Source organism: Balaenoptera borealis, assembly GCF_965194805.1.
Source record: "Balaenoptera borealis genome assembly, chromosome: 5".
Classification (NCBI taxonomy): domain Eukaryota; kingdom Metazoa; phylum Chordata; class Mammalia; order Artiodactyla; family Balaenopteridae; genus Balaenoptera; species Balaenoptera borealis.
This window is the reverse complement of record NC_138862.1, coordinates 95902628-95923358: the sequence shown is the minus strand read 5'-3', so window position 1 is coordinate 95923358 and position 20731 is coordinate 95902628.

Genomic DNA, 20731 nt, shown 5'->3' with positions numbered 1-20731 from the left:
CCACAAGGGGTTGTGGATTATATGTGGATGGGGTTACTGTTATGCCTCTGAAGACCTTGTCTTTCTGGGCAGGGCGGGTGGAGAGGATGCAGGCTCTTCCCAAAACGTTAAATTAAGCCCCCATTCTCTTTCTTACCAAAGCTGCTGTGTGATCAGATTTGATTGATTACTGTAAGCCTCAGCCTCCCAAACATCCCTCCACTGCTGGGTAAAGCAGTACATTTTATCTGATAAGGTGAATTTTTAAAAAAAAAAATCCTAGTTTATTTTCATTCTCCCAGCCCATGACTGCAAAATGTTTTTTCTCTTGCTTCCCTGAGTTTGTACTAATGCTAGTTTTGGCTGAAGATTATTTCCCCAGTGCCTGGTACTTTTTTGGCCTGAGTATATAGCAACATGCCAAGATACAGATTAAAGCAGTGAGTCCATTTAAATAAAATGGATGTGAAATTTGGTTGTTTTCACATCTTTGAGGTTTGTATGCAAATGCCTCTATGAATTTCCCAATGAAAATATTGCTTCCGATTTTAGGCAATTTTTACAAATAATTTATTTTCTTCCCTTCAGAGAGTGTCTACAGATCTGATAATAGCTATAAAATAACACGACCACATTGAGATGTAGACGTTAAGTAGCTGTCTAGTCTCACTCACCAGCTAAAGCTCCAAACCATTAAGTCCAAATTTATGCTTTCACAAATTACAAATGACCTCCTGCCATGGAATTCTATGGTTGGCTTTGAATAATTGAAACCATTACTTTAATACCTCTAAGGCCAGGGGTCCCCTTTAGTTGATCTCAATGGCTTGGCAATAATTTGGGCAGGGGGAAATGCAGAAAGTTGTAGTTTATAGTAGAAAATCTGAATCTTGTTGCTCCGATTTTTCTGTATTCCTTAACGACTGAACTTTCATTCAACACTTATTTATAAACAAATGAAGCCCCTGCTAAACTCATAGCGCTGTGCTGGATGCTGGGGGAGAAAGGCAAAGATCTACGAGACATGCCTCCTCTCCTCTAAGGGCTTACTGGGGACGTTAGACCCACGTAGTACTGACGAGTGATTGTCCTCTGTCTCACCTCAGTCACGTACCCCATGCCCATACCCTAGACTTGGCCATTCCGTGTATCCTACTTTCAGACCTGCCGACCACCTTCTCAGGCCACCTTCTCTAACACTCCTACTCCAGCGATTCTTCAGTCTCACCAGGTTGAGTCCATCCCTGTCACTGCCTCTCCTCCCTCTAAGGTCTGTGCTTTCCCCGCTCCTACTCCGCTTACATTCCATGGCCCATCATTAACCATTGCTCACTGGTATCCATTGTCCTTATTCCCATTCCTTTAAAGTCGCTTTTCCTTCTTGGCATCTGCCTGGTAAAACCAAGCTTGAATTCAACTCCCCTCCTACTCTTCACCTGTAACCAGTGGCTGATTGTGGCTGGAGAGAATCTCCACAACCCAGTGACAAGTCTCGTTTTATATTCATGCCTCCCAACCTCAGTGGGTCTGTAGAGCTGCTGGCGACCTTTCTACATTGCCATTGTCCATTCATTTCTCTACTTCCTTAAATCACTATTTCACATGTTCTCTTCCTTCTTCAGACCTCCAGCATCTCCTCCATTCTTTTACCTCTTTCTATTTCACTGGAGGGAAAAAAATAGAAGCTCTCAGAAGAGAACTTCCTTATTCTGCCAACTCCCACTTCTCGAAACTAACTGTATCTGTACATAAATGCCCTGCTTTCCCTCTTGTTGTTCAGCATGATCTAGTTGGGTTCCTATCTAAAGCCAAACCCTCCACTGTGTACTTGATCAAATCCCTTCATATCTGTCCACAAACATTTCCAGTAATTATCTCTTCTCTTTCCTGATCAACAGTATTTCTTTTTCTATTGGATCATTCCCAGTAGCATACAAACATGCTGAATTACCACTCATTTTACAAAAACAAAACAACATCTGCATTGACCCCACTTTCCCCTCCAACTACGGGTCTCCTTTACAGCAAATCTCCTTGGATGAGCCTTCTAGACCCAGTACTTCCCATTCCACTTTCTCAATAGTCTTTCCTAAATACACTTCAGTCAGGCTTTCATTCTCAAAATTGCTTCCAGCACTGTTCTTATCAAGATTTTCAGCGACCTCGCCCTTCCCACAAGCAATGGCTTATTCTCGGTCTTCACCTTATTCATCTTATTGGCAGCATTTTACAGTGGATCACTTCCTCCTTTTTCAATACTCCCATCACTTGGCTTCCGGCATCACTCTCAGTTCTGTCCCTGGTTGCTCCTTCTCTGTCTCCTTTCCTTGTTCCTTCTCATTTTTCCCAAACCCTGAACACTCTTTCAGTGAGTTCCAGTCTCACAGCTTTAAAGTTTGTTTATATGATTTTGACTCCCTAATTTGCATTTCAAGCTTAGATGTCTCCCTCTAACTCTAGACTCACATATCCATCTGCCTAATGGGTCTCTACTTGGGTACTGAATAGATAACTCCAAACTCAACTGGTGCCAGAATGAACGTGAATCTCCCTCTACCCAGAATCTACTCCTCCCAATCTTCCCCTTCCTCCCAGTTGTGGGAGGAAGAACTTGGGGTCATTCCTGACTCCTTTCTTTCTCTCCCATCACATAATCAATCTACCAGAAAAACTTTTTATTCCTTCTTCAAAATATATCCAGACTCCACTTTTCACCACCTCCATTATTATCATCTTGTCTAAGCCACCATTGTCTCTCACCTCTTACTGCAAAAGCCCCTTTAACTTTCTTCCCTTCTCTCCTTATTCCTCTGAAATCTATTTTAAACACAGCATATGGAGTGAGCCTTTTAAAAATATAAGTAAAATAATGTAATTTTTCTGCTCAAAAACACTCTCATGGGTTCCCAACTCACCCAGACTAAAAATCAAAGTCCTTCCCATCACCCACAAGATCCTACCTTCCTGACCTCTTCTCCCACCCACTCTCCCTGGCTTACTCTGCTCGGCCACACTAGTGTCCTTCCTAGAACATGCCAAGCTTTCTCCTGCCTCAGGGCCTTTGCACTGGCTAGACCATTTACCCTGAAATGTCATCCCGCCAGTTCCTCATGGCTCACTCCCTCTGCCCCAGTATCGTCTCGGAGAGGCCTTTCTTGACCATCTGATAAATAGTATCCTTCCCACTCTGGTATTCCTCTTTCTTCTTGTCCTATTTTATTTATCTTCATAGCACTTATTATTTGACTTACCAAATATTTATTTATTTGTTTATTAATTATCCCACTCCTCCTACTATAATGTAAGCTCAGTGAGAGCAAGACTTTGTTCACAGCTGTATTTCCAGCACCTACAACACTGCCTGGTACAGAGTAGGTACTCCAGTAATATTTGTTGAATAAATGAATGAATGAATTCAAAAAATGAACATCCATGGCCTTTACTGCTGTTTCAGAGAAGGTAGAGTGTCAAACACTGAAGTCAGAGAATGCCCTGATGAAATGGTAAATCCAGACACTGAGGGATGGGTAGAATTTTGATAGGGTTAGGAAAAAGCATTCAGGTGAGAAGCAGGTAAAAACTAAAAGTTGAAGAAAGAAAACTTCAACAACATTTATTGAGCATCTACTACATAGGCCAAGTACTTTACATTCATTATCTCACATCATTCTCATGATCACTGCAGCAGAGAGCTATTATTATATCCATTTTATAAATAAGGAAATTTTGTTTCAGGTATTTTATTTTATATTTTATATTTTATTTATTTATTTATTTGGTTGTGCAGGGTCTTAGTTGCAGCAGGCAGGCTTAGATGCGGCACATGTGCTCCTTAGTTGTGGCCAGTGGGCTCATCAGTTGCATGCAGCTCGCAGGCTCCTTAGTTGTGGCACGTGAACTCTTAGTTGCGGCATGCATGTGGGATCTAGTTTCCTGACCAGGGATCGAACCCGGGCCCCCTGCATTGGGAGCATGGAGTCTTAACCACTGCACCACCAGGAAAGTCCCTGTTTCAGGTATTTTTAAAAGTAGTTTTCTCCAGAACCTATAACTAGTAAGTTGCAAGCCATTCTTGCAGTTGAGGTTTAACTGAATCCAGAGTCCATTCTCTTTCTCATTTCTTTATCATCATCACTATTACTAGTGTTATTCAGGCTCCTCCCCTCTCCACCTATCATGCTCCTTTCCACACTACATGATGAAAGACGACCCTTGTTGGTATTCAATTAAATGATAGATAAGAAATAGATGTACCAACAAATATATTCTCAAATCCTTTTTAATAACCTACTGAAAGTTAAACCTCTTTTACACTGGTGGCAGCACACACTTTCAGTGTTTTGGCCAGCATTACCAAGCCATTTCTCTGGTGGTCATCTCAGCATGAAACGTCAGTCCATTTATTTCTTTGCTGTGGCTGAATGGAATATTCCATCATTGGAAAGTAAAGCTTCAAGTTTAAATTTGAAATCTTTATTCCTATCTGGCAAATTGGCGCTATCCTGAACAATTTGGAAGGAAGTGATGTGTTTGCTGCCATCAGCTGCAAAGTGTTGGATGCTCACGGTGCAATTTATCAGATTTACTTAGATTCCAGGTGACTGATCCAGTGGCTACAAAGAGTGAGTATTAAGCTAATTGTTATTCTATCCTCCCCCACCCCCATGTCTCTGGTATGGAAAAAGCAATTGAATCTGAATAGAGTCAGGAATTAAAACATGTTTTTTTTCACCCCTGAAATTCATGGGATGCCAGGCAGGGGAGAAAGGAAAATTTTTGTCTTTTCCAAAACCCATTGCTTTCAGAATAAAGTTAAAAAAAAAAAAATTGTTGGTTAGTTTTGCTGTGGCAAAACACGACCCCAAAATTTCCGTTACAACAGCAAAGCAACGGTTTATTTCTTACTTATGTTACATGTTACTCATGGGTCATTGTGGGGTCAACTGTGGTTCTGCTCCATGGGTCATCGTCATTCCAGAACTCAGCTGAAGAAGCAGGTCCTGTATGGGGTAAGCCATTCTGGTGCAGAGAGAAAAAAGCAAGAGAGCTGTTGGAAACAAAGAATGGTTCTTAAGGCTTCTACTCAAACATGGCATATGTGGTCTACATGTCAAGGCCAAGCAAGTCACATGACCAAGCCCAATGTTAATGGGGCAGAAATGTATACCCCTCCTACTGGATGCACTGAAAATCCCATGGCAGTGAATGGAGATGTGTACTTCTCTTGCAGGAAGGAAGCGTGGAGAGCTGGGAACCAAAATAAAATATACCACATATTCCTTATCCTAGCATTCAAAACCCATAGGAAAGCCAGCTTCGTGTCCCTCCACATCCGTTCTTTTGTCTGTGCTCTTGTTTCTTGTCCCCTAGACACCACACTCTCACACTTCCATGTGTTTCCTTAGCTGGAAATGCAATTCCCTCCATTTTCTGCCAACTGAAGTTGCTCTCAGCCTTTAAGGTCCAGCTCAGATTTCATCTACTCTATAAAGCCTCTCTCAATTCCCCAGTTGAAATCAAACACTTCTGTCTTGGAGCTAGTAAGGCAGACTGTTTGTACATCTCTCCAGCACTAATTTTAATCTTCCTTGGTAAGTCTGGGTAAAAAGCTCCTGGAGGGCAGAACCCAGGAATTCTCTTACGTTGGCATTCCTCTCCAGCTTCTTTGGGGTCAGAGTCTTGACCTTAATAGATGCTTAATAAATTCCACTGAATGACTAAAAACCTACATATTCACCATCAAGCTTATCCATAATGTGAAATTTTAAGTCTTTTCTACAGGAGGCATAGGTAGGCAAACCACATAGAGGAATCTTTTGGGAACTTTCCTCAGTCAGAAACACGGAGATGATTCTGTTGGTTCCACAATCTAGACTCTACCAGTTGTGTGTGTGTGTGTGTGTGTGTGTGTGTGTGTGTGTCTGATGATTCCTACCTTCCCACCAATAAACCACTGTGGGCACCATGTTTTCACAGCAACATTTCTTCCCTTGCCAATTATTGCTACATTGAGAAGTGGTATTTCTTTTCCTGCCTTTTCACTGCAGTATTATCTTCTCACCTTTGGCATTCTGCATGATGCACTTGTACATGGCCGCTCAATAGGAGGGGTGGCAGGGAAAGGATGGCCCACAGGAGAGGTGCTGTGGATGCAATGGAAAGAGAAGAGGCTTACAGCCAGAGAAGCTGTGTCAGAGCTGTCTCCACTCCTTACTACCTTTGTGGCCTTGGGCAAGTCACTTGACTCTACTGTCCCTTCAATTTTCTTATTTATTTAAAAAAAAACATAAAGAGACAATTAGAAAGATAGGAAAGGATGTGAGGATATTGTATTACACTAATGTGTGAACAGAGCCTGGTATCATTTTGGCATGTTTTGTGCTTAAAAGTCAAAGGATCTTTGTTCCTAGCCAGCTTCTTCAACCTCATCCCATCTCTTTACCCTTGGCCTTAATAAATTCATGAGTTTTCAAACTTGATGATTCTCATCCTGTCTCGTGTGGACATGGTAGTGAAAACTCAAGGCTAATAACCCTACATTTCTAGTTTCTAGGGAGAAAGCCAGACTTTACTGGGAATTTGGAAAGGGAGTTATAGGCTCCTGACCCTCCAGGTCACTTCTGTGACAGCTGCCCACTCCACTTGATGGTCAGAATATGAAATGGTCATCATCAGAGAACTGGACTCTCACTTTCAAACGTGCTCTTTTCATCTTTCTACTCAATAAATGTTCTGGATTTTATGAAAGAACTGGACATTCCTTTGAATAGGTAGATGTTGTATGTAAAACTTTGTTCTTCTGTCCTGAGTATGGGCAGAAGACATTGGTTTTATCAGATTTCAGAGGAGTCTAGAGCTATCCATTTTCAACAATTCTCTCTCTTTTTCCTCATAGTAATTGTGTTAGGGCTCTCCAGAGAAAAATATAGAGAAAGAACCAATAGGATATATGTGCACGTGCGTGTGTGTATGTATGTCTGTGTATTCATTCCACATCCTGTTGGTTCTCTCTCTATATATGTTATAGATAGATGGATAGATGGATAGATAGATAGATAGATAGATAGATAGATAGATAGATAGATAGATAGATAGTTAGACAGATGATAGATAGATAGAGAGAGAGAGGGATAGAGAGATTTATTTTAAGGAACTGGCTCACACAATTATGGAGGCTTGGTGAGTCCAAAATCTGATGGGTTAGGCTGGCAGGCTGGAGACTCAGGGAAGAGTTGCAGTTCAAGTCCAAAGGCAGTCTGCTGGCAGAATTCCTTTTTGTTTAGGGGAAGTTAGTCTTTGTTCTGTTAAGTTCTTCAACTGATTGGATGAAGCCCACCCCCATTATGGAAAGTAATTTGCTTTACTGAAAGTCCATCAAACATTAATCTCACCCAAAAGCACAGAAACATCCAGAATAACATTTGATCAAATATCTATGCACCATGGCCTCACCAAGATGACATACAAATTAATCATCACAATAATGTAAAACAGCAAACAGCCCACTGACATGAGAAGTAGAGTCACAGAAACTAAGAACAAAAAGGAACCTTTGAGAACATCTAGTCTGCCCTCTCTCATCTTGCAGATAAGAAAACCAAGGCTCAGAGATGACACACCTCTTTAGCCAGAAAGCTAGAACTGGATCTCAGGTCCCTGACTCTTTCTGTGACTGCCAAATTCAGTTATTGGCTGTTTAATTCAACATGAGATACAATTTAATGTCCTTCCATGAAAATCAGACAGGGTCAAGTTTAGATGTGGATTATGTGTGGGACAACTGCAAAGCAAATTGCAGTTAGACCCGTTTCCTTCTTAGCACAATGTAAAAAAATGTAATTTGAGAAATAACAACAAAAGGGGATTGAGCTTGTTAGGAGCTGAGTTTTTGTATACTATTGAAGCTAAATTATTACTAATTCAACCTAGATTTTTACAGATTTAAGATATTAATTGTAATCTGCTTTTTCTGAAGTAGCCGAAGTCATCCATGGAAGAAGCCAGTGAGTAAATTCCCTGAGCTGGAAGGATTGGTCTAAATGTGTAAGAAAAAATTTATGCTTCAGTGAAAACTATGCCTTGTCTAAAGCACATGCTTCTGGTTGTCTGATTCTGATTCCATGGGAGCTATTTTAATCTGAAAATTGTAGATAACTGATAGCAATGCAAACCAATTCTTTTTATAAACATGCGAATGAATTCAGTGCAGGGGAGGGACAACCCTTCCTCTACTCCAAGAAAACGGCAGTTTTGCCTCCATTTGCACAGTTATTTCAACATTCCTTTACTCTGTATAAATCTGGGGGTATAAATCTGTGCTTGCTTGACTCTTCTTTAATCTAGTTATAACGTCTGCCTGGTTCTCGCAATTAATGAATCAAACAAAATCTTTAACATGTGTTCATTTTATAGCTCTATGAGAGTCATGACTTTGCCTTTTTCTGAAAATTATGCTTTAATGAATGTCATGTCTTTCCCAGCACATAAAAAGAATGGTCTGCTGAATTAAAATCGACCCTCTGTGCTGCATCCATTCAGCTCTATTCTGCTCTAAATCTTCACATTAAAAAAAAAAAAAAAAAGTTCAATTACAGGGTTTGCTGCATTCAAATCTGGGGGAAAAAATCGAAGTGGAAATAGAGACTCTGACAGCAAAAGAAAATAGATCGGACAAGAGATGGAAAAACACATGGATTTCTTAACCACTTAGCAGAGTATCTGAGAAATGAGGCTGAGATGAGAGAAGGCGGAAAATAGGATAAATAATGGCTCAAAGCGATTGCCTCTGAGACCCGCCCAAATCATCAGTTATCCCTCTAATGAGCTGTTTTATTCCACACCCACCCTCCACGTAAACTTCTAAAATGGGTTATTAGAAAGCATACTGGGCTCCGTTCATCTCGGGAACATTTTAGCCTGCAGAGTCTGGGCTCTACCCCTCCTAGGAAACAGCCATGGAGGACATCAAGAAGTTCTTAAGGCGAGTTCTTAGAAGAGGACAGAATAGTGGGGATCTCTTTGTCTTCCTCTGCTCCCTCTGTAACCTGGATCTGCCAAAGCTTTACACGCGTGTTGAGGCAGGAAAGGGAGGCAAGGGGATGTGCAGGACACACTTCACAAGCTAAACCCAGGACCCCTACCTCTGCCTTGCCCAGAAGGTTCGAGCTGCTTCCACACGGCCTCTGCTAATAGTTTGCCTGTTGTGTTTGTCCCCGCCAAGTCACTCTGTGCTCCAGCTTCTCGATGGCCTCGCTGGATGTCTGTTGCCATGGCTACTACTTTTCCAAAGGATGCCTCCACCATCAGCTTCATTATCTGTTTGGCATTTCTTGAAGGTCCTGCTGCTCATTCCTTCCAGACAGTAGTTTTCATTTGATCCCAGAGGATGCCCGACTCCTTAACTCCTCCACCATCTTCTCTGATGGGAAAATCTCCTGGGGATTTTACCTTACCTTATCCTATCTTACCTTTGCTATTCTCTCCCCTACGGCCACATCAATAGTCCAGATCCTCGTCATCTCTTCTCTGGTGTATGCAACAACCTTCTAAGGATTGTATTAGGTTGGGGAAACAAATAAACCCCAAAGTTCTAATGGCTTAACACAGTACAAATGTATTCCTTGTTACCAGGTTGACAGTAACAACAGTTATATCCCCGACACAATCTTTCAGAGACACTGAGTGATGAAGGCTCGTCTCTGCTCAATATGTGGCTTCCAAGGGTTCTGTGGGCAGTGACACTCCAGTCAGTCGGCAAAGGGAAGGAGAATGGAAAATTGTGCATGAGAGTCCTTTCTGAGCCAGACCTGGAAATGGCACACTTGCTGTCTGCTCATCCCAGCAAAATAAACACAGTCACATGGCCACACCTATCTGCAATAGAATCTGAGAAACATAGATAGACCAAGCATGTGTCCAAAGAAGGGAGGGTGGGTTAGGGGTCACCGGTGGTCTCCAGCCTCCAGTCTTGTTCCCTTCCAGTCCTTTGTACCGGCCCCTGTTTAGAGGTCGAACATGCAGAGTCTCCCAGCCAGTGAGTGGTAGAGCCAGCGCCCAGCCAGGGTCTGGCTGACTCCAAAGTCCATGTGCTTCCCTCACATCTTCAGTCTCCTGTAGTAGCTTTCCGCATCCCATCTTCACCTCTTCATTGTTCTCTCCTCCTGAAATCTGACCACATTCTCCAGAGTGAGGAGGAGTTTTGGTAGAAGGAATAATCCATTCTTCCTTTTTTTTTTAAAAAAAATAATTTTAATTAATTAATTAATTAATTTTTATTTTTGGCTGTGTTGGGTCTTCGTTTCTGTGCGAGGGCTTTCTCTAGTTGCGGCAAGCGGGGGCCACTCTTCATCGCGGTGCGCGGGCCTCTCACTATCGCAGCCTCTCTTGTTGTGGCGGAGCACAGGCTCCAGACGCGCAGGCTCAGTAGTTGTGGCTCACGGGCCCAGGTGCTCCGCGGCATGTGGGATCTTCCCAGACCAGGGCTCGAACCCGTGTCCCCTGCATTGGCAGGCAGACTCTCAACCACTGCACCACCAGGGAAGCCCCCATTCTTCTTTTTTAACCCAACTTAAGCCTGAGTGTTAGTGTGAAAATCTTTTCTCTTTCCCACATCTTCTCAGCTGCTCCACTTTGTCTCCTCCACAATGTTCTCAGCTTTGCAAAGCCCCAAGCTGTTACTGACTGCAGGAGGCAAAGGTTAGCCCTACCTCTGATAGAAACACCTCCTTATCACCTGCCCCGCCAAGGTCCCAGGCCTCTCCCTCCTGCATTACTGCTTGTCTCACTTATTTCCTGGTCTCTACTCTATTGGTCACAGCGAGTCATAAGGCCTGTCTAGCGTTCACGTGGGAGAGGAAGTAGAGTCCACCTCTTGATGGGAGGAGCAGCAAAGAATTTGTGGCCGTCTTTAATGAGCCACAAGTACAGTAAAAATGAATGATAACGAACATTTGCATAGTGCTTGGGAATTATGATATTTTTACATTGTCTCATTTGAAAAAGTTAGATTTGGGGACTTCCCCGGTGGTCCAGTGGTTAAGAATCTGCCTTCCAATGCAAGGGATGCAGGTTCGATCCCTGGTCGGGGAACTAAGATCCCACATGCCGCGGGGCAACTTGGCCTGCACACCACCACTAGAGAGAAGCCTGTGCGCTGCAACGAAAGATGCCACGTGCCACAACTAAGACCCAACGCAGCCAAAAATAAATAAATAAATAAATAAATTTTTTTTAAAAAAAAAAAAAGAAAGAAAATGTTAGACTTTATTTTTACTCCCATTTTTCCAAATGGAAAAAAACCCCATGGCATAGTGGAGTTAAGTGACTTGCCCAATATCACTTGTCTAGGAAGTGACAAAACAGGGGCTTATATTAGGTCTCCCAGCTTTTATCTTGTGCTTTTCCCTCAACTTCTCACTTCCTAGGTCTAGCCCTAAAGGAACATGGAAAGAAGTTCTTCTGTTTTCCATTTGCATTTATTTTGGCGACCCCACCTTCTAGAGAGGTTGAAGAGCTATGAAAAACAGACCACGGAGACAAATGAAATGAAACATGTATTTATGACCCTAAGTTGTGAATTCTAGGCTGCACCGAAACTGTGCTGAATAAGATAAGAAGCAAAGCCCCGAGAAAGCTATTAACCACGGTGTGGTATGAACATGGTTTTCCTTTATCACAGAAATGATTACAGACATTTAAAGGTGGAGCTGGGTGAGGTTTCCCTTGAGCGGATGACTGGCAAGGTTAGGTACAAGTGTACACGTATGAGTATGTTATTCTGAAATAGCATCTTAGTGCCCAGGATGGGACCATGCCAACCACTTTAGCTGACAGTGAGAAAAGAAAGAAGAAGTAAAGGAGGAGGGACAAGAAGGAGGCAGGAAGAGATGGTGGAGCCGCTTAGAGAAGCCCAGGTCTCATCTAGCTACCCAAGCACTCTGCCATCCCCGCAGCCCCAGCAAGGGCAGAGCTCTGCCAGGGGCTTCCCGGGACATCCTGGGGCAGGTTGCTCTGAAGAAGAGCGGCCAGCAGAGGGGCAAGTGGGAGCTGAGATCCTGCCTGCACTCCACTTTCCAACTAGGCACTGTGAACAGACTATGCCTACTCAGGATGGGGAAGAGTTTCCCATTTTACCCAAAGGCACAATTCTTTCCCCATGTCATGTACACAGAGGAGGTGCCTTTGTCTAAACTGGCCCAAAGGCACCTTATGCCCCAGCAGCCAATGAGCTGCTTACTGCAAAGTAGGCTTCGATTTCATAAATTAAAAAGCCACACTCGTGTTGCCCTTTCAAAAACCTGTCATCCGTGACCTCGACTCTCACGCGGAACATACAGTCAGTGGTCTCGCAGCATGGAAACCTGCCCAGACTTTTGTGGGGTTTTTCCACTGGCTGTTCCACAGGCCATTTGGACAGGTCACTCAGCTTCTCCTTCTCCTGTTCCTGTCTTTGAAATGAGGGAGGTGGACCAGGTGACCTTGGTGTCTTTTCCTGGTTATAACATGCTATGGCTCATAATTCTGTGAATGACAGTAAGTCAGGGAGTAGGTCAGACTGGAAAGTCCAGTCTGGGCTTCTCTGTGGGTAGCTTTTTAAAATTTTCTTCTCTCTGGCCATTTTGTTGTCCTGCCTTGCACTTGTAATCAGAGGACTACAGATATCCAGAGAAAAAAGATTTCAGCTTGAGATAAGATAAAGACTAGCAAATACAAGCAAACATTAGGTCTCTTCCTCTACCTCAGTGCACTTTCCTATCCCCAAACACACATATACGTGTATGTACACACACATACACACAGGTGCCCGCATGCACACACACAGATGTGCACACATACACATGCTGAGCTTAGGACAGACCTTCCCTCATTTCAAAGCATAAACAATAAGATACAGTTTCCCAGATGTAATCATTTAATGCACTCTAAATTTCTTTCTTTAAAACACAGAAGCAACTAAAGTGCAGAGAATCCATGCCCCGGACATTTCTATTTACATGTCTTCATATACAATTTTTGAAGGAAGTAGTTCATATTAATAAATGAGTTGGTTTGCCTTCCCAGCTCTCTCCTCACGGTAAGTGCTATCAAAAACCTCATAAATCATTCCACACCACCCAGACTCATCTGTGTAACATAAAGGGAGCCCCACTCCACTCTGAAGCTTTCTATTTATCTCCCATACACTTCATGCATTTCCATTATTTATATTTTCCCATAAAGCAAAAGATTCCTCAGTGACCCGAGGCAGGCAGATAGATGCTTTATTCCTTGTGCTGATAGATTATAAGGAGTGGGAGAGAGAAGAGTGGAGGTGGAGAGGCAGGTGGAGAAAGGCAGACTTGTTGGCTTATGAAATGCATGAAAATGGGGGAGAGGGAAATTTGGGGGCAGGGAGAACAAAGGGGTTGATCAATATTGATTTAACACTTATTCAGCACTGTGTACACCTTTGCCCACCTGAACGTCCCGCAGGCACCTGGAAATCAGTAAGTCCCAGGTTGAACTCATTCTCCACTGCTACACTGACACGCCCTGTCTGTCCCCCACACTGTGAATGGCACCCCCATCCATCCAGAGGTTGCATGTATTATCTCATTCCATCCTCACTTCCCTCCATGAAATAAAATTATCGCTCCTAGTTGACAGACAAGGAAACTGAGGCTCAGAGAGGCCAAGTGTGACAGTCTGCTAGGGCTTCCATAACAAAATACCATGGATTGGGTGATTTAATAGATAGAATAATAAATAGATGGAAATTTATTTTCTCACAGTTCTGGAGGCTGGAAATCCAAGACCAACGTGCCAGCAGTGTTGGTTCCTCCTAAGGCCACTCTCCTTGGCTTGCCGATGGCTGCCTTCTCCCTGTGTCCTCACATGGCCTTTTCTCTGTGCATCTGAATCCCTAGTGTCTCTTCCTCTTCTTGTAGGGACACCAGTCTTATTGGATTAGGACCTACCCATGTGACCTCATTTAACCTTAATTACTATTTTAAAGGCCCTATCTCCAAATACAGTCATATTCTAAGGTACTGGGGGTTAGGACTTCAACATATGAATTCAGTCTATAACACCAAGGGACCCACTCAACACAACAAGGATCCATGCTTGGGTCCTTTCGCTCCAATTCCAAAGCATCTTTATCTGCTTTCATTTATTAACTCTGCAGAATAGATGGTAGGTGGTAAATTGAGGATGGAGGGAATTCCAGGGCTCAGGGGGTTCAGTGGGATGAGCATGTCATACCCAGGTCGAGGATAGTGGTAATTCATCCACGTGGCCATGGAAATTTATTAAATGCCTATTACTTAAAAGTCCAGGCCCTTTTTCTAGGCATAGATGATGTAAAACTGAGCAAAAACAAACCACGTCTTGGCACATTTACAGTTCAGTATTTACTCAAAATATTAAATTTACAAATAAATGAAAAAGGTACAATAAAAAAATTACCACTGTGGTGAGGATGTGGAGTAGAAGCAGAGGCCAGCGGTGTCGTGGGAGTGTAGCCGAGGGGCAAACCTGGTCCAGGAGGCCGTAGTGGATGCTGTGATGTCCCCCGCCTCCCTCTGCCCGACGGGTGACTCATTCCCCAGCTACTGGTATTGGTGTTGCCGGCCCTCTGCTGAGTCCTTCTGCAGGAATTGCCTTCTGTCAAAGAAAGTCTCCTCATCCAAGGTGCACCCTCCCACCTCCAATGACTGATCCCTGTTGGAAGGAAGGGGTTGTTAGTCATAAAGATCTGGCCTCCCCTCCTGACCTCCTTATGCTCAAGATGGACAGCTCTGAAGGGCCATCCCAGCTCCAGGGTGACCTTGGAATCAGCTGAGCTCTGGATTACCAATGCATTGCAGTTCAACTTCTCCCTCTGCCCAGTCTCCTTCTGTCTCCCCCCCCAACCCCCCCCCCCCGCAGGTGCTGATCCCAAAGACACTCCCAGTGAACTTGTTTAATGCAAATCTTCATTTCAGATTCTGTTTTCCTGAAAAAACAGAATTTGTTTGCAAGGGCTGCCACAATAAACAAACTAGGGCTGGGTGGCTTAAACAACAGAAATATATTGTCTCACAGTTGCAGTGGCTAGAAGTCTGAGATCAAAGTGTCAGCAGGGTTGGTTTCTTCTGAGCGCCAAGGGCCTCTCTCCCTGGCTCGCAGATGGCTTATCTTCTCCTTATGTCTTTCTATATTGTCTTCTCTCTGGGTGTCTCTGTCCAAATTTCCCCTTTTGATAAGGATGCCAATCGTATTGGATTAGGGCCCAACCTAGAGACTTCATTTGAACTTGATTACCTTTGTAAAGAACTTATCTCTAAATAAGGTCACATTCTGAGGTACTGGGGACTAGGACTTCAACATATGAATTTGGGGGCCACAATTCAACCCAAACCCAAAAGACTACCTAACCCAAAAGACTTTGTGGGGGGATAGCACTTGAAGCACTTGAAGAATGGCACTGATTAGGTGAAAATAAGGCAGCATTGATTTGGAGCAGTAAGGCAAGGATGGTAAGAGAAGAGTTCCAGGGAGAAGGAACATTATACACAAAAAGTGGGAGTGGGAAGGAATAGGACACAGCCCAGTACAGTTCATGGGGAGGAACGTGAGGTGGCTAGGATAGGTCCTGACCATTCATGCACAAGCCATTCACAGACCAGCCCAGCAGGGCTGATTGCCAGGATAATATCCAACAGAGAGTCCTGGGGCTTGCCAAACAATGATGTTTCTTGCAGAAGGTAGATTTGTTTATAGTTTGGCTGGGCTGGAAGAAGTTAGCCTTAGGTTAAAGCCAAAATATACCAAAGTGACTTTTGAACTCTAAGAATGAGTAGAGCTAGGCAGGGGTGAGGCTTAGTCATGAGGAGACAGAGTGCAGAGCAATACTTAGAGGAGGAGCTGGACAAAACAGGACACTTTACAACTAAGGCTGAGAACACCGAGGTCCCCTACCCACCACAGCCCTGATGGAGGGCATGAGCGGAGGAGAGGGAGAGAAGAGGAATAAAGCTGTGTTTCCCCTCCTTCACAGTGTTGCCTTCTCCCGGTACCCACAGAAAGATGCACTGACTCCAAAATAGGGGCTTTTAACCATTAGGTAATACGGAATAAACTGTCAGAAGAGGCTGAACCAAAACTACCCAAATAAGAACATCACTAAGAGAGCGGCTGGGTCTTAGCTTCATTTTATTCTGAGCTTTTGGCACACAACACTGTCTGGCACATGGTAGGAATATGAGGACTACTTGAGTCTTTGTCCCTTTGGTTTTCTAAGAGGACATCCCAAGGGCACCAAGAGTTTCCAGGTGAATCCTATGAGTCTATCCCCCGCCTTGGAGACCTTCCTCTGGAAAGGGGGAGATTATTGCAATTCACTCCATTTTCAAATCTTTTCAATGCTGATTTTGTTTTTGTTGTATTATTAGTGCCTGAGGGTTTTTAATAAGGAGACTGAGATTAGACGATGCACAGATCTTGGAATTTGATAGCTCTTCTCCAAGAAGGAAATCAAATTCTTTCTAAAAAATATCTAAAATACATGGTTTAATTACACAAAGGAGGGCAGGCTCCATAGGAAGATGTGGTTATTTTTAGAGCATGTGTTTTGAATTTTATTATTTTGGTCCTATTTTCCTGGCTAAGTCACATTTTAAGCTTTCCCTGTTTTCGGTCTCTAAACCTTAGACTTCTTGTGTCTTCGAGGAGGTTTGCTTAAAAGAGCACCCAGAATGCAAATCTTCCCATCATTAAACTGCTACACTATTTATCAAACCTACGGTTTGCTGGGTTTTGTATTGAGTGGCATTATAACATCAAGAAATTGTCAGGCAAGCTGTATCATTCACTCCCAAAGTGGCAGCTCTGAGTAAATGAATTATAAAGAAATAGCTGGGGGCCATTTAGAGTGATTTTTTTTTTTTGCCTCTCCTCTAAAAGGTGGCTTTAGACAACTTTAGTAGGAAAGCAGAGAGAGAGGTGAGGCCTGGAGTTCTCCTAGGGGAGAAAAAGTCTAGTGAAGTAGAAGTTGCTGAGAGCTCAGAGAAAGTAGCAGAGATGAGTGAAAGACACATTTAACACCTGCCATCTAAGGTGCAGGTGGCCATAACATGGGACAGATTGACCAGAACTGAGGACATGGATTGAGGAAGAGGCATGCTGGCTAATTTTTGACTGGATGTTAGACATTGACAATTTCACCTTTTTGAGTGCTGGATATTTTGGGGTACCTGTAAGCATTCATGAGATTTGTTCCAGTACACAATTAAGTTACCTAGACACAGTTTGATCCTTCAGAGTTTTGATTTTAAGGTATTCTAGGTGGAACCAGAGCAGCATTTATTGTAGAACTAATTTTGTTCCTCTCATGAGGCAAAGAACTTTTCAGTACTCTATCTGATGTGGATTATGAGGTTTTCCATTCTAGCTGTTGGGATCAGAAACTATTCGCTGCTCTGCGTGAACCCCGGCTATGTTCTCCATAATCCTTTTGGTTGGTTCATTTACTAGCCCCACATAGTTTCATGTGTCAATCAGTATGAAGCTGAAGACACAAGGGGGGGCCTTCTGTAGACGTCTGAAGTTCTCTGTGTATGCAGCTTTCTCCTCTCTGCCACTCTTTCCCGAGAACTCCAGCTGCCTTGTCTACCCCAGATTCCCCACTTCATCTTCTTCACTCAGAGGGGCCACTGGGCCACCTGTGTTCCCCTTGCCAGTGCCCCAGCTTGGACATTCTCTGCAAGCAGGAACTGGGACAACCATAACACTCACTGTCTTTCTTTGCTGATGTCCAGGTTCATTCATTGTCCTGGTTGTTTCTTATATTCTGTCTAGTTTTTTTTGGTTTTTTTGCAGATGGGAAGGGTAAAACCTGTCTTTATTATTCCAACTTTGGCTGGAGTGGAAGTTCGCTTGCTTTTATGAGCAAGTCCAGAACCACACACAGAGCCAGTTTAGATCATCCTGTCTTGATAAAACTTCTTTATTCACAGCAGATTTCACTCTCTTGACATTGCCTCATTTTTCTGTTTAGTAAATAATGGACAAATAGTAGTCCACAGGACCTCTGCTGATTATCTTTTCTGTTAATTGTGAAACCTTTCCTGAAAAGACCAGGGCTAGGCAGTAGCTTTAAGTAATAAAACAGAGATTAAAGTGTATTTAGTTAGACACATCTGGCTTTCATTACTGTCTCTGCCACTGTCTCTACCAGAGATACAGCAAGAGTGAGGGATGACATGTTAAGAGATTTTCGATTTATACTATGCATACCTCCACATTCTATTACAAGGAGGATGCATTTTTTTGTAATTTAAAAAAATAGTTTAAAATAACAAAATACACAATAAAAGATATCTGATCCATAGGGCCATCAGAAATATTAATTGAAATAATATGCGTGATCAATAAAGTGGAGCTATTATTTAGCCCATCATTCCACTGTTCCAAGTACAGAGCAATCATATTCTAAATAGCCAGTTCAATTCTACAGATAATAAAAGTATGTCTTCTATAAAAGATTCAATTTGCTTTCTTTCCCTCTGAAAAGCCCTGGGAGTATTCCTTAGGGCCCAGTGGGGTTTTGCCAGAACAGTTTGGAATTCTGTAAATGCGTATGGACATTGCTGTACAGATCTCCACTGAATGACCTTTGATTAGGCAAACCTCAAAAATGCTGGTGAAGGGAGACTTTAGGCCAATTTTAAAATGGATAGAGGCTCGGATTCATGAAAGTAACTAGCTGAGGAGAGAGGAGGGAGGGAGGATCTAAAGCCTATTTAGAAAGAAAAGAAAATCAACTTGTGATTCACATTTACTGCATGCAATTAATCTTGAACTAATCACTACCTCTCATTCTTTGAATTCCTGGGTCATCCCTCACTCAGTTTTCTTGTCCATCTCAACTCCTGTCCTACTCTTTCAACAGGTATTACAAATGTATGGCACAATTATTACTTTTCCCTCCTCCTATGGACAAATATTGCTGCTCTATCATGGTACTCGTTCTATCTGACCCTAAAAATGGCCTCAGAATTCTTCTGGACACGGTAGTCCCGGCAGCCAGAATATTCAATCGTGTTTGGCATAAAACTTGAAAACTCGTTACCACCCTATGAAGCTTTTAATGTTCATTTAGGACATTCACCCAATCACTTAGCCCTGCAGTTCCGAGACCTCCTTATTTTAATGACCTCTTCTTTTCCACTTCCGCCACCAACACTCACCCTAGAAACTGCTATGAGCTGAAACAGATGTCTTAATAGCCTTCCAAGTGACCACAATCTTCAATCTTTCCAAAGCTCTCATGACTCCACTTTTTCTGCCCTTATTCTTTGACCATGGCACTTCCATTTTATCCAGAAGTTTCTTTCCTGGCTTTTCTTTCCAACCCTGAACCCCATGGCAAGAGTCTAAACCACTCTTTGCCAGCATCTTCAAATTCCCTGCCACCACCCATTCCCCCTGTGTCTTGCTACAGCCATCTAGCAAAATATGGTACCTGATTAGTGCTGCAGTTTTCTTTTTCCTTCTCCAAGAAGCTGAGTGCTAGTGGAGAAAATCCTACAACCACACAAATTCGTGCAACAGCAGACTCAGAGCTTAAAACCTCAGCCAGGCTCTCAGTGTCGCCCTTCACGTTGATCAGCTCCTTCCTCCATTGCCTTCAATGGCTCTTTCAAATTTTCTCCATTTTCTTTAAGACTTTCTCAATCTCTCAATGCCTAGAAAATAATCTTGTCTGTTCCGTTATTGAGAAAAACAAGGAAACAGTATTTTTCTGACCCCTTCAGTTTTCTGAACGTACCTGCAAATATTATCTAGAGTAATGCCTGCCCTTACCAACAATATGCAGACCATGATAAATGGCACTGTCCCATATACATGTACTCCTATTATTCTCAAAGTATTGTGTTTGCCAGAGAATCCCCAAAGCCTTGCTGATTGAATCTGCCCAAATTCTTACTACCAACTCCAGCTGGACCTGGATGGTTACCCACAGCCCTGGGATTCGGCTAGGGCAGTTCCAACTCTCTCAGGTCCCAAGGCTACTTTAGCATCTCCTTCTGAGCAGAAGGGGGGCCTCTGATTCTCAGCTGATTCTCTTTGATCCTCTCCTTTCCATTTCCCTAGAGCTTTTCCTTTACGCCCATCACTGAGGAAGTAACCCCCTCCCAGTGACAGCCAATCCTGCCACCTATGGTTCATGGTCCTAGACGTCATCCATCAATTATCTTCCTTTCCTTGTGTCTTCTTATTGAAGTCTCTCACAGACTTAAAAATAAAATGGAATAAAAATTTAAACTTTCTACCCAATTAAGCTACTTCATCATACCCCTTCTCTTCATCAGAAAACTTTTTGCAAGTCTTTACTATCGGCCTCCATTTTCTTAAAATCTTTTTTTTTTCCCAACCCTTAGGAATGGGGCCACTGCCCCACATTTTTTCTGAAACTCTTTCTTGAAACTTAACAGTAAATAACCCACAAAGCCAAGAGTCTCTCTCTGCTATGATCCACCTAAACCCCACACTGAAATATCTGTAAGTTTTTATCTTCCTTTTTTAAAAAAAAAAACAAGTTTTTTTCAACTCTTAAATAGCATATGCATACAAAATGTACATACCACATAAATATACAGCTTGATGCATTGCTGCCATGTAATCACTTCCCAGGGTAAGAAATTAAACAGTGCCAGCATCCGAGGAGTGGGCTGTGGCCGTTCCAATCCCTATCCCAGCCTCCTAAAGACAAACACTATCTTGACTTTTA